Source organism: Gossypium hirsutum, chromosome A03, assembly GCF_007990345.1.
Source record: "Gossypium hirsutum isolate 1008001.06 chromosome A03, Gossypium_hirsutum_v2.1, whole genome shotgun sequence".
NCBI classification, from domain to species: Eukaryota; Viridiplantae; Streptophyta; class Magnoliopsida; order Malvales; family Malvaceae; genus Gossypium; species Gossypium hirsutum.
The window spans coordinates 53138864-53154593 of NC_053426.1; the positions used below are offsets into that span (position 1 = coordinate 53138864).

Sequence of the window (15730 nt, forward strand, 5' to 3'; positions counted from 1 at the left end):
GAGACTTTAACTAATAAACTGTACTAATTGACCCAACCAAAAATTCTAGAAACAAATATGTAGATGGAAATATGAGTCTAGTTTCAGGTAAAAATTACGAAACTGAATTTCGAGTTTTAGAACTCAAGATATGATTTTTAAGGTGACAGTGACACAGTTAGCCAACTGCCTGGAAATTTTTAAAATGGACTGTAAAAGTAAATGAATTAAGTCGGTTAGCACCTCGTGTTCGACTCCGGCAACGGTCTCGGGTACGGGGCGTTACAGGGTGTTACACCTATAGCTACTAGAACCCAACTTTTGCGTCCTATGCAATTTAGTACTTTCCCTAATTTAACACACAACCAGTAAAATTTTCATATCAAAATTTTCTTGTGACCTTCCTATCATGATGCCAAACATAAAATAAAGGTAAAATAAATTTTTATTTTTTGGCTCGAATTTGTGATCCCGAAACCACTGTTTCGACTTCACCGAAAATGGGTTGTTACAACATGTTAATTCCACTCCTTTCATATCCTGCATTATACTCTTCAATGTTTTAATCATATTAGTTAGGGATGATAACTGATTAGTTAATGAAGTGATTGCAACAAGCTCCATAGCTCCAGCAACTCTTCTACCAGTCTCCACTCCTGTAGTTGAATATTGATAATCGTTGTTAGCTATCCTTTCCAAAATTTCATATGCTTCATTATATGATTTATCTAGCAAAGTTCCATTGGCAGATGCATCAACTACCATTCATGTATGTGCATTCAGTCCATTGTAAAACATTTCCATTTGCGTCTAATGTTGGAAACCATGCATCAGGCATTTTCTAATCAATTCCTTGAATCACTCCCAAGCTTCATTCAATGTCTCATCTTCAAATTGTCAAAAAGATGTAATATTGTTCCTTAATTTGGCATTCATGTTTGGAGGGTTTTATTGCAAAAAAAAATATTTGACAAAGTTCATTCCAAGATGCCACTGTTCTTGACGAAAAAGCAATTAACCATGCTCTGGCACGATCTCGCAATGAATAAGAAAATAACTTGAGTCTCGTGGCATCTTCAGGAACACCCTGCTGCCTGAATGAATCACAGACCTCCAAAAATAGTCTTAAATGCAGTCGTGAATCCTCAATAGGTAATCCACTAAATTGCCCTACTATTTGTAGCATTTGAAACATCACTGTTTCAACTCAAAATGCTGAGCTTGAATCTGTGGCCTGAAAATCCTTGGATTCAAATCATCCAAGATAGGCACTAAATGTTCTCTAATGGGTCTGTCTCTATCATCTATCACACAAGGAATGCCAGTGTCCCTACCATTCAGATGTAGTGAATCTTCTCTGTCTGGATCATTTCCAATCCTCGCCATCTCTCATAATTCATTTCTCCTTCTCCTCAAGGTTCTCTCAATTTTAGGATCAAAATAATACTCTTCATTTTCAGGAATACCTCCACTTATAAACTAGCAATAAACCTGAAAAAGAAAAAAACTAAGTAAGCCAAAACTAACAATATTAATCGATAATAACAAACCAAAATTCACCAGTTTACCGATCCCCGACAACGACGGCCAAAACTTGTCACGTGTTAATACGTAATGTGAATGTGCAAGTATACACGTCAAATCAAGTAATAAAGTGATAAGTAAGATCATCTTCACAGGGATCAGACTAGGTAAAAATATGGTAGAGTGCTTGCTATAAACTATACTAATTAGGCTTGTGGCAAAGTAAACAGAATAATGACTTGAAGTGAGGTATTAATGTATGAAATTAAAAAAAATCAAATAAAGAATAAAATGTTGTGGCAATTCTTCGAGACAAAGTTGAGAGGATTGATGCTGTTGAATGGGAAGGTTGGAATTACTTGGATTATATCTTAATAACATAATAATGTCATGGCAAAATCTTGACCAAAATTATTGCTCAGAGTATAACTACTGCATTCTGCTTCTTTTGAGAGCTAAAATTTAAGCTATCATTCTAAGTCTTTGTATGTCTACAAGTCTTAAGAACAATACCTAACAATGTTCTTCCTACCTCTGTACAGATCACAACTCTATGTCTAAAGTGCTACGAGTATTCACCCGAGTACTCACTCGTATCATTCGATTATGATCCAACTTATTTAACCATTTCAAAATTAAATCAAGTCTAAGGATATACCCTGCATTCATCTATTTCTAGGGCTTCCATGCATATATTTAAAATAATCCAAACCGAATAAAATAGTAGATCTACTCAAAATATCACCATGATCATTAAAAGTATCAAGATAGATCCAGTAATTCCAACCCAAATGAAATTAGCTCATGGGTTGGGATTTAAAATCCAAAATCAAAATAACATTCAACATCATCATTAACAGTTTAGAAATCACAAAAATCAATTAATAGAATGAAGGTAGAACTGCAAGAAGCTTTTTCCACTCCAACTTTCACTTCGTCGTTGCTGAATCGTGCAGAGCCTAAGGCTGATTGCTTGTCCCTTTTCTTGCGTTTCTACTTTTTTCTCTTAAGCTATTCTATGGAATTTTTCACATGAGTATTTCAGAGCAAAAATTACTCTCCTAAAACCCCCTCCAAAATCCTCCTGTAAAAATCCCTCCTTATATTATTTTCTCTTTCCTCTTTTATAGGGTAGGTCTCTTCTCTCAGCACACACTTTTCTCCTTCTTTTTCAAGTGGATTTATCTAGTATACGTCCAGCTGGCTGAGAGTGACAAGGATGAATGTTGCATCAGCATTTATCTGAAATTGCTTGGCATTTGTTTTGGTAATCCATCCAACCTTTTGCCATGGCAATATCTCACTTCCTTCATTCTCTTCCTGCTTTTTCATCCTTCCTGCACCTGCTACATACAACAACTAATTCCCTTCTTCCCAACAGTAAAAGTAAAATGAAATAACATTTAAGGTACAATCCAAGCATTATTATGCAATGTTCTAAAAATAACCTAAAAATGAAAATATATCTACTTAAGTGCAGGCATTTAATCAAGCTTAAAGGCTCAAAAGATAACTCTTTTCAAGAGTTATCAGTGGAGCTAAAAGATATAGGCCCAACCAATGCGTCTAGAGAGGATGGTTTTCCTACTTTATTGTTACACCACTAACTCGAAACCGTCGTAAGGATAAGGTTACAGAGCATTACAAGAATTTACATATTAAATAAACAGATATTCTACACCATACAGTATTCATGTTTGAAATCAATTATAAAGTCTTTTATATGAGCCCTCGAGGTCCAAAACATACATTAGAAATGAGTCAAGACTAAATCGAGTACTCAAAATTTTTTTCGCAAACTCTCAAAATTTTTCGTAGATGTAGGGGTCACACGCTTATGTGGTCAGGCCATGTTGCTAACACGGATAGGGACACGCCCGTGTCTCAAATCATGTAACTCTCTGACTTGGGTTGCATGACCAATCCACACATTCGTGTGCTAGGTCGTGTATGGGTGCAAGGGTTACATAGCCAATCGACATGCCCATGTGCTAGGCCATGTGATCAATTCTGAGCATTTTGTTTTGACATTTTAAATATGCATGAGACACATGACCAGATCACACACCCATATTCTGCGCCGTGTGTCACACACGCTGAGACACATGCCCATATCTCTACCCATGTGGACAAAAATAAGTTATTTTCCAAGCCATATTTCTCACCCAATTGGACTTCTTCTTACACCAATAATTAAACATATTTACAAGCCATTTTAAAACAATTAATTCAAGTCAAAATCAAGTCTGTTGCATGACATATCATCACATACAACTAATGTAACACCCCTTACCCGTGTCCGACGTAGGGACAGGGTGCGAGGCATTACCGGACTTAAACATAACCAATCATACAAAATCGGGCCATAAAATTTCATTCAATTTAAAACCATTCATACGCATGCATATTGTCCCTTATACGAGCCCACGAGGCCCAAAACATGCATTGGAAGTGGTTCAGGACTAAATTGGAAATTTTGGAAAACTCAAAAAAAATTTCATCAAAATAGGGGTCACACACCTGTGTGGCTTGGGACACACCGTGTGGCTTGGGACACGCCCGTGTAGTAGGCCGTGCAGTCCCACATGCCCGTGTCTTTAGCCCGTGTAACTCTCTGTTTATGATGTCACAAACACATGGCCAAGTCACACGCCCGTGTCCCGAGGCCGTGTCCTTCATACGGCTGAGACACACGGCCGTATCTCTACCCGTTTGGCCAAGAAAATGGCTATTTACCAAGCCATTTGCCACCCTCATTTGCACACTCACATACACACTTTCAATCGCGCTTAACATGGCACAATTAAGCTACCAACACAACCATAATCAAGGCTTAAACATATCAAAACAATTATTTACTGTTCAAAACAAAACTGTCCACTTGAGTCATAGTCACTAACTTATTTATATCTTGAGCTACAGAATTCTAAATTAAGATCTGCTTGATTTTTCCAAAACTAGACTTAAATATCTTCCTGCCATAAAATTTTTAGAATTTATGGTTTAGCCAAAAAGTACAGTTAATTCTTCAAATTCATCCCTTTTCTGCTTTTTAACAGTTTTGACCTTTCTTCACTAAAAATTAATTATCTCTTAGTACAAGATTTGGATGATGTTTCTGTTTGTTTCTCTTGAAAATAGACTCATTAAGAATTTAAAAATATAAATTTTAACCCCCAAGTATTTTTTATAAAATTTTTAATGATTTTCCAAATTTAGAACAGGAGAATCCAAAATCATTCTAACCTTGTCTCACAAAAATTCAAATATCTCATAAAATGAAATTCTTTTGCTTACACCATTTCTTCTATGTAAAACTAGACTCAATAGGATTTAATTTAATATTTTATTCAACCTCTAATTTGATTTGCAAAAATTTTTATGATTTTTCAAAGTTATACACTGCTGCTGTCCAAAACTGTTTTAATACTAATTTTACTCTTCCATGATTTCTTTGTATTAACTTTCAATTAGACATACAAAACACCAAATCATATCCATAACTAGCCATCCCAATAGCTAATCATTATCAAATATTTACATGCCATTCATTGGCCAATTTAACATATACATCAATAATAAAGACTTAAACATATCATTTCCTTACCTTCATATACATGCTCATAACATCATACTTTATCAAGTCCACACATACCCCATCACTTTCAACATAACAACTTCCCACATGTATCATCTAGTCTAATTTTGTAACACCCCAAACCCGGCCCAGATGTTAAGTTTGGCTCGAATCTGGCATGTCACATTGAAGTATATTTCGAAAACCATGTTTCCATTAAAAGCCCTTCTTAATAATTAAAAACTTATACCCTTTTTAAACCTTGTTAGAAAACCTCAGCTAAATAACATTCTTAACAACTTTGTAAAAATCTTGGTAGTTGCGAAAGCTTAATTTAAAAACAATTGCGGATACGTGATGTTTTGAACAACAGTAGTTGCTTTGGAAAACCGTGTTCTAATACTAGCAATTATAAGAACAATAAATAAAATTCCAAATTTGAAATCCAGAAAATTACAACGGCTTTACTACAACCCGCATAAAACATTTAAAAGTAATAATCAAAACTATAAAATAAACAGCGTGTGTGGCTTCCTCCGAGCCCCTCGCAGCTCCGATCCGTCTAAGGCTGGAAATTACCTGAAAGGTTAATAAACGGGGTGAGTTTACGAAAACTCAGTGTGAAATCCCCTACTATAAAAAGGAACAGTCAGTCATATAAAAAAATTAGAAGTCTGGCCCCAACCTTACTTACAGTTTTAGTATCAATTGGGCCTTAGCCCATTATAACAGACAGTACCAGATGAGCCTTAGCCCATTACAGAATAAGAAACATTATCAGAACTAGAATCAAAATGAGAATCAGAATCAGAATCAGGTGACAGAATCAGAATCAGAATCAGTATCAGGTAACAGAATCAAAATCAGAATGTGAATGCAATCCCAACCCAATCCAGCCGTATACACCCCCGTACCAACCTTACACCATGTAGGGAGACTACTCAACCCACCCAACCGCTACACACCACAGAAATTACAGCGAGGCTGCCAAATATTGTGACAAAGTCACCAGATACAGATATTGTGGCTAGGCCACCAGAACAGATATATATATATGTGGCGAAGCCACCAGATTGCAGCGAGGCTGCCAGATATTTGACGAAGTCACCAGAACAGATATATGTGGCGAGGCCACCAGATTGCAGCGAGGCTGCCAGAACGCTTCCTCTATCAATATAACCCGTATCCCATGCAACAGATATACATGTCATGACATACAACATACAGAATCAAAATATCATGCACACATTTGAATCAAACAGTCACAGTCAAGTCATTCATATCACCAACATATATTCACAATCAAATCCGTCAACCACACAGTCCAAGTTAGTCACTTGCCCACAAGGGCAAAACAATCATTTAACACCCTAAGGGTAAAATGGTAATTTTATAAATCGAGGGTAAAACGATAATTCTGTAAATCAAGGGTAAAATAGTAATTTTATAAATCGAGAGTAAAACAGTAATTCTATCAATCGAGGGTAAAACAATAATTCTATCAATCGAGGGTAAAACAGTAATTCTGTAAATCGAGGGTAAAATAGTAATTCTGTAAATCGAGGGTAAAACAGTAATTCTGTCAATCAAGGGTAAAATAGTAATTTTTATAAATCGAGGGTAAAATAATAATTCTGTAAATCGAGGGTAAAATAGTAATTTTGTAATTCGAGGGTACTTTGATAATTTTACAAGTTGAGGGTATTTCAGTAATTTTGCAAACTGAGGGTATTTCGGTAATTTTACAAATCGAGGATATTTGGGTAATTTTATAAACTGGGGGTACTTTGGTAATTTTACAACTGTGGGTATTTTAGTAATTTGGTAAACTAAAGTATTCTAAATAGGGATAACAATACGAATGGGCCTAAACCCTTCTCGGCCCAAATGGGCCCACACACTCGTGTGGCCCTTTTAGCCCAAATCTAGCCACAGATATGAGATTCACCTAGCCTAGTCCAATATTTACTATACAATCAAAAAACTTATCTAATTGGGCCCGTAGGCCTATTGGGCCCACGTGGCCCTTTTCGGCTCATCGCGGCCCGAAGTAGCCATCCTACAGCTAGAGTAGTGAGAAATACACACCTGATAGGAGACTGGAGTTAATTCGTGCTCCGAGCATTCTTAGCCGACGCCCAACCGAAACAAGCACACCATAAAGCGAAAGGGATCAGCCAAGAAAGGTACCTTTACTCTCCTCATGGTTCTCTCTATTTAAAGCCAGCTTCGCATCCACTCTTATGTTAGCTTCTCGATTTGGGATCCCTCCATCATCAGAGTTTAAATTGAACACCAACTCTTGCCGCCCCTTGTTAGCAAAATAAATGCTCTTTGATTGCCATGAGTTTCGAACCCTGAACCTCCTTGCCAACACTGTGACGCCACCTTCCTGCCTCTTATGTGGCGCTACTTTGCCACTAGACCACAAGGCTTGTTTTAGCACAATTTCCCCACCAATATTCTTAAGGCCTACCACTACACCCAGGGTTTGATTCACCTTAAACCAAAATTTTTGCTAGAGTCTAGATTTGAACCCAGGACTTCTCCAACACTTCTCAGTACACTTAACCACTAAAACAAGCCTTCATTAACGAAATTTACATGCACAACAAAATATTATAAGCTGCCTTCAACCGCTCCCATGCTCAAGGCCCAAAACTTCTAAGCCCAAATTCAGGGTGTTACAAATTTCATTAGCATACCATTATACCCATATCACACAATGACATTGGCATAGGCATATGAGTAATTAATATGCTTGCAACTCATTAGCCAATATAAGCCAATTTATGTGGCTAGATACCAAATCAAATCCTTAATCATTACAATCCAATACATTTGGCCATATCATAATGACACATACACAAAAATGACGAAGTCTCTATACATGCCATAGACTCAAGGGTTTGCATTCATTTACCCAACATGATAGATTGATAGTGTGATAGCATCTCCGACGATCTCCAACTCGAGCTAGCATACAACCTTATAAGATATAGGAAAGGAAGGAGAGTAAGCTACAAAGCTTAGTAAGTTCATATGCAAATAATAAGCAACAATAGTCATACATTTTTCATACAACAAACATAACATAGTACAACATAAACGTCATTAAATCTTCATAGGCATATCGTAACCTCCCCATTATAACATACCATAATAGTCATTAACAAATCATTTCAAGCCTCATAGTAAAATGCACATTAATTATGCGTACTCATATTTTCAAGCCCAAAGCTTAACATCTTTCAATGATTTAAACTCTTAACTTCACATACTTTCATAACCATTTTAATAGACAATTATTCAAATCTTTCATTTTTTACACATATCCAATGAATCACAAATCAAGTGAACTAAACATCTTATCTCTCAATTTGATATGGCTCAAAAGCCTAACACATGATTCTCAACTGAATTTACCATGAATTTACATATCATCAACATAAATAGTTATTCATAAGATTAACTTAAGGTCACTTTCATAATGATCATGAACTCATAATATCATGAAGCCAATGCTTATAAACTTTACGTACATACCTGTACAAACTCGTAACACAGTCATATCTTTTTACATGTTTGACATAATCTTTGAATTACCCATTGAACCACTTGGAATACTAAAGGATACCCGGGAAACCTCACACACAGAGTAAGATGCCAATGCCATATCCTAGATATGGGCTTACATGGGATCACATATTGATGCCGATAGCCCAGCTATGGTCTTACACGATGTCTCATATCAAAGCCATGTCCCTAGACATGGTCTTACACAAAATAACATATCGATGCCATATCCTAGGTATGGTCTTACATGAAATCACACATAACCCTAATGTCATGACATTTGTATCCTATCTATTCCTAAGGTTCAACGGGGACTTCTTCGTTATCTTGGCTTTATCGAACTTGCTCATAATATCAATCATATAAAATATATAATATTAAAGCAATTTAAAACATAAATATAGCATTGCATTATTCACATACAAACTTACCTCGATACCAAAAATGGTGAAAAGGACTTAACCATCAAATACTTGTTTCTCCCTCATTCTAGGCCTGAATCTCATTTTTATTGATCTATAATATCAAATTTAGCTCACTTATTAGCCACATTATTCAATGTGACCCAAAAATCATATTATGTCAAAATTACATTTTTGCGCCTAAAGTTTGACATATTTACATTTTTGTCCTAAGCTCGAAAATAAAATTTATTCAATTTATTCAATTTATTCGATTCCAAAGCCTAGCCGAATCTCTTTTATACATATATCAGTCCACATTTTTCATTAAATCACACTTTTATGACATATTTTATAACTTTTACAAATTAGTCCTTTTAGGCATTTTCACCGAAAATCACTTAGTAAAAGTCGTTTCTCTAACAATAAACATGCATTTTCTACCATTAAACACAAAAATACACACATATTCATCATGGTTCAAAACCTTATACTTTAAATATATCTCAAATTAGTGGTAGAAATAGATAGATCTTGTTACAAGAATTTCAAAAAACATGAAAATCATTAAAAACGGGGCTAGAACGGACTTACAATCGAGCTTGGAAGCTTGAAAAAACTAGCCATGGTTTCCCCTTGTGAAATTCGACCATGGAGTTGAAGATGGACAAAAATTGCCTTTTAATTTTACTTTTAATCCATTTTAATTACTAAATGACCAAAATGCGCCCAACTTAAAAGTAATCTATTTCACCTATTTCATGTCCATTTTTGTCCAACAAATTAACCAATGGTATAATTACCATTTAATTACCTCCAATTTAAAATTTCATTGTAATTAGACACCTCTAGCTTCTAGAACTCAAGTTTTGCACTTTTTATAATTTAGTCCTTTTGACTAAATTGAGTGCCCAAACATCAAAATTTTCAAACGAAATTTTCACAAAATCATTCTGTGAAATCATAGACCATAAAAATATAATAAAAATAAATTTATCTTCGTCAAATTTGTGGTCCTGAAACCACTATTCCGATTAGGCCCAAAATCGGGTTGTTACAACTAATGTGCTCTTAAAAACCTCAAATGACACTTTACCATCATGTAATTAAATATAAAAATTTACTTAACTTAACTAATTCACCTATATGCATATTTTATCAAATATGTTAAAATAAATTTTCAATATGCCAACATGATTTCTATCAATTAAGCATTAAAGCACACACCAAACATGTTATAGCCTCATTTATAAATATCAAAACATGTTCATCACAAGCCATTCTAATGGCTAGTTATAACCCAATCATTTACATGCCAACATTGGCTAATTAACCTATACATGTCATTATAACCATAATTGATTTACCATTTATATTAAGATGGGCCGATGGATAGTGTGAGTGATCTCCACAAATGCTTTCAATTTGACGAGCTTTCGGATTACTATAGAACAAGGGAAAATAAAACAGAATGAGCATGAAATGCTTAGTAAGTTCGTATAACATGGTAAATAACTTACTATATATTTATGTTCAAAATAAACATGCAAGGCACTATCAACCAATTTTATCACAAGCCCTAAACACATATCTTTATCATGTTAGCCAAGTAATCACATGTAATAGTCCTTAATCATGGATGAGCAAAGTCATCAAGCATGATCCACTTTCATGTAACAACCAATTCATGCATCATTATATCAGGTAATGTCATTTCCATGTACTTCATGTACATACATGTAATAGTTCGTTTCTAAGTCATACTATCTCATGTAAACATCAAGAAACATGTATGGGCTTAATAAAAACCAAATTCCCATATTCATATACTTTCCACACCATGAATTCAAATAATATATATAACTCATACCCCTGTTGTAACAACCAGATTTTAGGCTTAGTCGAAACAATGGTCTCAGAACCACTAACCCGAGGTCAAAAAAAATATTTTATATTATTTTATGTGTTATAGCATGTTTATATGAGTACATGAAAATTTTGGTGAAATAATTTTAGCGATTGCATGCTCAATTACGAAAAAGGACTAAATTGCATAAGGGACAAAAGTTTTATTTCATTGGCTAAAGGTTTGATATAGCTAGAGAACCAAAATTAAGGGTCTTTAAAGAGCAAATAGGCCTTTATTAATGGCATGACCGGCCATAGGGACAAGAAAATCAAAAAGGTCAAAATTAGGTAAAATTTGGTGACCAATTTGACTAGAATAAAATAAAATAAGGAAAAAGCTATCATCTTTTTTCTCTTCTTCTCTTCTCCATCGATATTTTCAGCAAGGAAGGGGTATTGAAAGCTTGAAATTTTCAGCCATTAAGTTCTCTCATAAGTAAGTGATTTTGATGACTTTTCTTGATAATTTTTATACTTTTGGGACCCTTGTAGTATAAGCTAACTAATGAGGGAACTTTTTGCAAAATGATTGAGGGTTTAGGGTTTTTCCATGAGAGTATTCATGTTGTTTGCTGAATTTTTATGGAATAAAATGAATCTTGTTTGTTAAAAAAACAACTTTTGAGAAGTAGTTTTTATGGAAACCCAAATTAAGGACCATTTTGCATAAGTTATAAATTATGTGGTAAATGTGTGAAATAATGGGAATTGTGGGCTACTTCTTGTATAAAAAGAATTTGGCTAGGCTTGGGTAGTGAGAAAATTCGATAAAGATCGATTTACAAGCCTAGGGGTAAAATAGTAATTTTGTGAAAGTCTAGGGGAAAAATGGTCATTTTTCCAAAATATGAATTATGAAATGCTTTGATTAATATGATGATTAAATTAGTGAATTTTTATCATTTTAGATCAAGAAATACGAAATCCGGACCTAGACAAGAGGAAGGCCAAACAAATAGATTAAATCCAACTAGTCACCCACTTTTTGTATACCGAGGTAAGTTGTATGTCCATAAATCAACTTTATCGCTATTATGTGTTAAATGATCAATTTTGCATAATATGGTAGAATATGATTATTAATAATGCATGATGAAATTAATGTGGTAAATTCTCGGTTAAGCCCAGGAATAGATTGGATATTCATGCCATGACATTTGGGTGATATGTGTGCAGTGTAAGACTATGTCTGGGACATGGCATCGGCCACATTATGAGAGCTAGTGTAAGACCATGTTTGGGACATGGCAACGGCATTAATATGTGTGCTAGTGTAAGATCATGTCTGGGACATGACATCGGCATTGAGACGAAAGCTAGTGTAAGACCATGTCTAGGACATGGCATCGGTATTAATATGTGCGCTAGTGTAAGACCATGTCTAGGACATGGCATCGGCATTGAGACGAGAGCTAGTGGAAGACCATGTTTGGAACATGGCATCAGCAGTTCACCCTCTTGTGTAAAGCTTGTCAAATATCCTTTAGTATTCCAAATGGTTTCACGGGTTATTTTAAAACTTATAACAATGATATGGAATGATATAATCATGTTGTGAGTGATACAGGTTCTTATTCAAAACTCATGAGATTATGTTGCCTTCATGGTAAGAATGACATGAGTAAGTTCTAGCGATGAAATGATTTAGCGGCGATAATGTAATCTTTGGCTTATACTTGCGATATATAAGCATGTAGTGAAATTTACCTTTGTTCACTCAAGAATGTTGTGTTGATTTACAATATGCATGGTTGATGTTGTTACTTATTTATATGCAACTTACTAAGCTTTGTGCTTACTCTATTCCCTTTCCATTTTCTTATAGTGCCGCCAAGCTAGTATCGGGGATCAAGGGACGTTGGAGGCACAATCACACTATCACATGAAGCTTTGGTATAGCTAGTTTAATATTTTGGTTTTGGCATGTATAGGAACTTGAATCTTTTGTTTAATGTATAGTTAGTTTGGCTACAAGAGTTGGCTCATATAATGGATGTGGTATTCATTTTGTATAGGCCATTAATGTTAGATAATATTGATTACTATTAAATGCATTTGATGCAAAATTCTCATGGTTGTGGTTGTTTTGGTTATATGTGTTATGCTTGGATTGTAACATCCCGATTTAGACCCTATTCGGAATAGTGGTTTTGGGACCATGAATCCAAGTTAGAAAAATATTTAAAAATTATTTTCTATGTTTATTATGTGTGAATTTATATGTGTTAATTTTTCGTGTTTTAATTTTATTTTTTGGATACCTGATTTAATAAAAGGGTTTAATCGCGTAAAATGAAAAAATTGGTAGTTAAATGTGAAAGTGCCTAATTGTTATTGTCTTTATAATATGAAGTATTTATGTTGCAATTAGACCATAATTATAAATGATGGACGGTTAAGGACATTAATATAATGTTTGTGTAATTATTTCATTAAGGTTATATTAGTAATTAAAGTAATAACATATGATATAATAAATCATAAAATAAATAAAAGCCATGCATTCATATTCTCAAATGGCTGAATGTTGTAAGAAAGAAAAGAAATAAAGAGTTAAGGGTTCGGTTATATGCATGCTTAATTAAGGTATGTAATTTAGCTCAATTTTTGATAATTTTTACTTTTTTGAGATCGTTGCAGTGTACTGTACAAAGCCCATGCTTGAATTTCTAATTTTGATGAATATTTTGAGTTATGCCATTGATGAATAATTGAGTTTTGTGATTTTAGTTGATGAATTATGAAAGATATGTTTTGGATTAATATGTTTTGTATTAGGTTTTTTGATGATTTTGAGTAATTAGGGCTAAATTGAAAAACTAATAAATTGAGGGACTAAAATGTGAAATAAATGAAATTTATGGACTTGTATAAACATGGGCAGAATTCGGCCTAAGCATGGTGTGTGCAAATTTTGCATGTTTTGTGTTTTGTGCAATTTAGACTAAATTGTAAAAAGTGTAAAATGTTAGGGGTAAAATGGTAATTTACCAATTTATGTGTTTTTGGACTAAATTGAATGAAATTATGTTTGAATGAGTTTAATTTGAATATGTTTAGATCAATAACCAAAGAAATCGGACTTGGATCGAGGAAAAACCAAAGTTGTCGAACAATCGTTCTGTTCCGATTTCTGTTGTCCGAGGTAAGTTTATAGGCAAATAGATGTTGTAAATTTCAATATATGTATATTAAAAATGCTGAATTTAATTTTTATAATTGTTTTGAGAATGTGCCGAAATGATATATGTTTGAGAGCAATGGTTACGAGTTCAATTCGATCAAGTTACAACTTCTGAAAGCCCCGTATGAGCCTTAGGAATAGATGGGATATATATGTCATGACATAGGATTTTGATATGTGATGTGCGAGTAAGACCACGAAATCAATACATATGTGCGAGTAAGTCCACGTTTAATACGTTGGCATCAATATGTGATTCTGATATGTGTGTGCAAGTAAGACCACGTTTAATACGTTGGCATCGATATGTGATTCTGATTTATGTGTGCGAGTAAGATCCTGTCTAGGATAGTGGCATCGATATGTGATTACATGTAAGACCAAGTTTGGGACATTGGCATCGTACGATATGTGTGATTATCCGAGTATCTTATTCAATCTCTAATGGTTCAACGGGCAATGATAAGTAGTGATCGAATCTGTAAAACGAGCTAAGTGATCAGGTATGAAATAGTTGATTACTTATTTGAAAATAAGGTAAGTTGGTTGTTTGAAATATGATGCAAATTATACATTATGCTAATGTAAATATATATGTGTATTTGTGAAGTATATTTGGCCACATGATATGTATAAGTATGAGATATTAAAGTTTGATTTATACTCTATGCTTGTGAGTGTGTATATTTGGTTATATAATGGTACTATGGTTTAGAAATTGAATAATACTTTGATAATAGATACATGTATATTCAGCCAAAATAAAATTATATATGGAAGTATATGTTATATACGAAATTGTGTATTTGAAATTAAATGTGACTATGAAAGCATAAATTGATTTAGTTAAATTGAGTTGATATTGTCATTGAGATATTTATTTTCTTATGACTTACTAAGCTGTGCGTTTATGTTTATCTTTGTTTTATAGATTTTGGAGACTAGTTACGATCTCGAGGATCATCAACGAAGTTTATCACACTATCAACTGTTTCGGTATTTTTATAAAGTTGAACTTAAACCTATGGCATGTATAGGCTAGCTTATGTTTATACTTGATTTTGGGTTATGTAAATATCAGCCATGCGAAAATGGCTTATTATTTTTTTAAGTTTGGATTTTATGTTTTGGTCAAATTATGGTTATGTTTGGTTGTGGTTTTGATGATTCGGTTATGGTTTATACATAGATAAATATATGTGAACTTGATTGATATTCTTTGTTAAGGTTTTGCTATGTGAGTTGGTATTTGGCTATATGGTTTGGCTTGATTATTAGGTTAATTGATGATTTAGTAATTTGACATGGGATAAGCATATTTTGGTAAGTATATTCTTGGTAAATATGTTTGTGATGTTTAGTTAAGTGATTCGACAATGAGAAGTGGTAATTATAATATATAATCAGGTTAATAATTAGCTTATATTGGTAAGTTTGATTGATGGCATAGTTTGCATTTGTAGATACTTATGAATCGGTTTGTGTGATGTTAATGTAGTGATGGATGTGGTTTTGATTGTGGCAAGTTTATATAAGTTATATTATGAATATATTATTGCTTGTGTCATTGGCCTTTTTGGT

The 15730-nt window shown here is 33.9% G+C and overlaps 1 non-coding gene across 1 annotated transcript; it reads left to right on the forward strand.

Annotated features, from left to right (window-relative positions):
* Positions 1-799: 799 nt before the first annotated feature.
* LOC121227220 (small nucleolar RNA R71) lies at positions 800-906 on the forward strand. Its single transcript, XR_005924855.1, has one exon. It is a non-coding gene; the product is annotated as a small nucleolar RNA R71 (small nucleolar RNA).
* Positions 907-15730: the final 14824 nt, after the last annotated feature.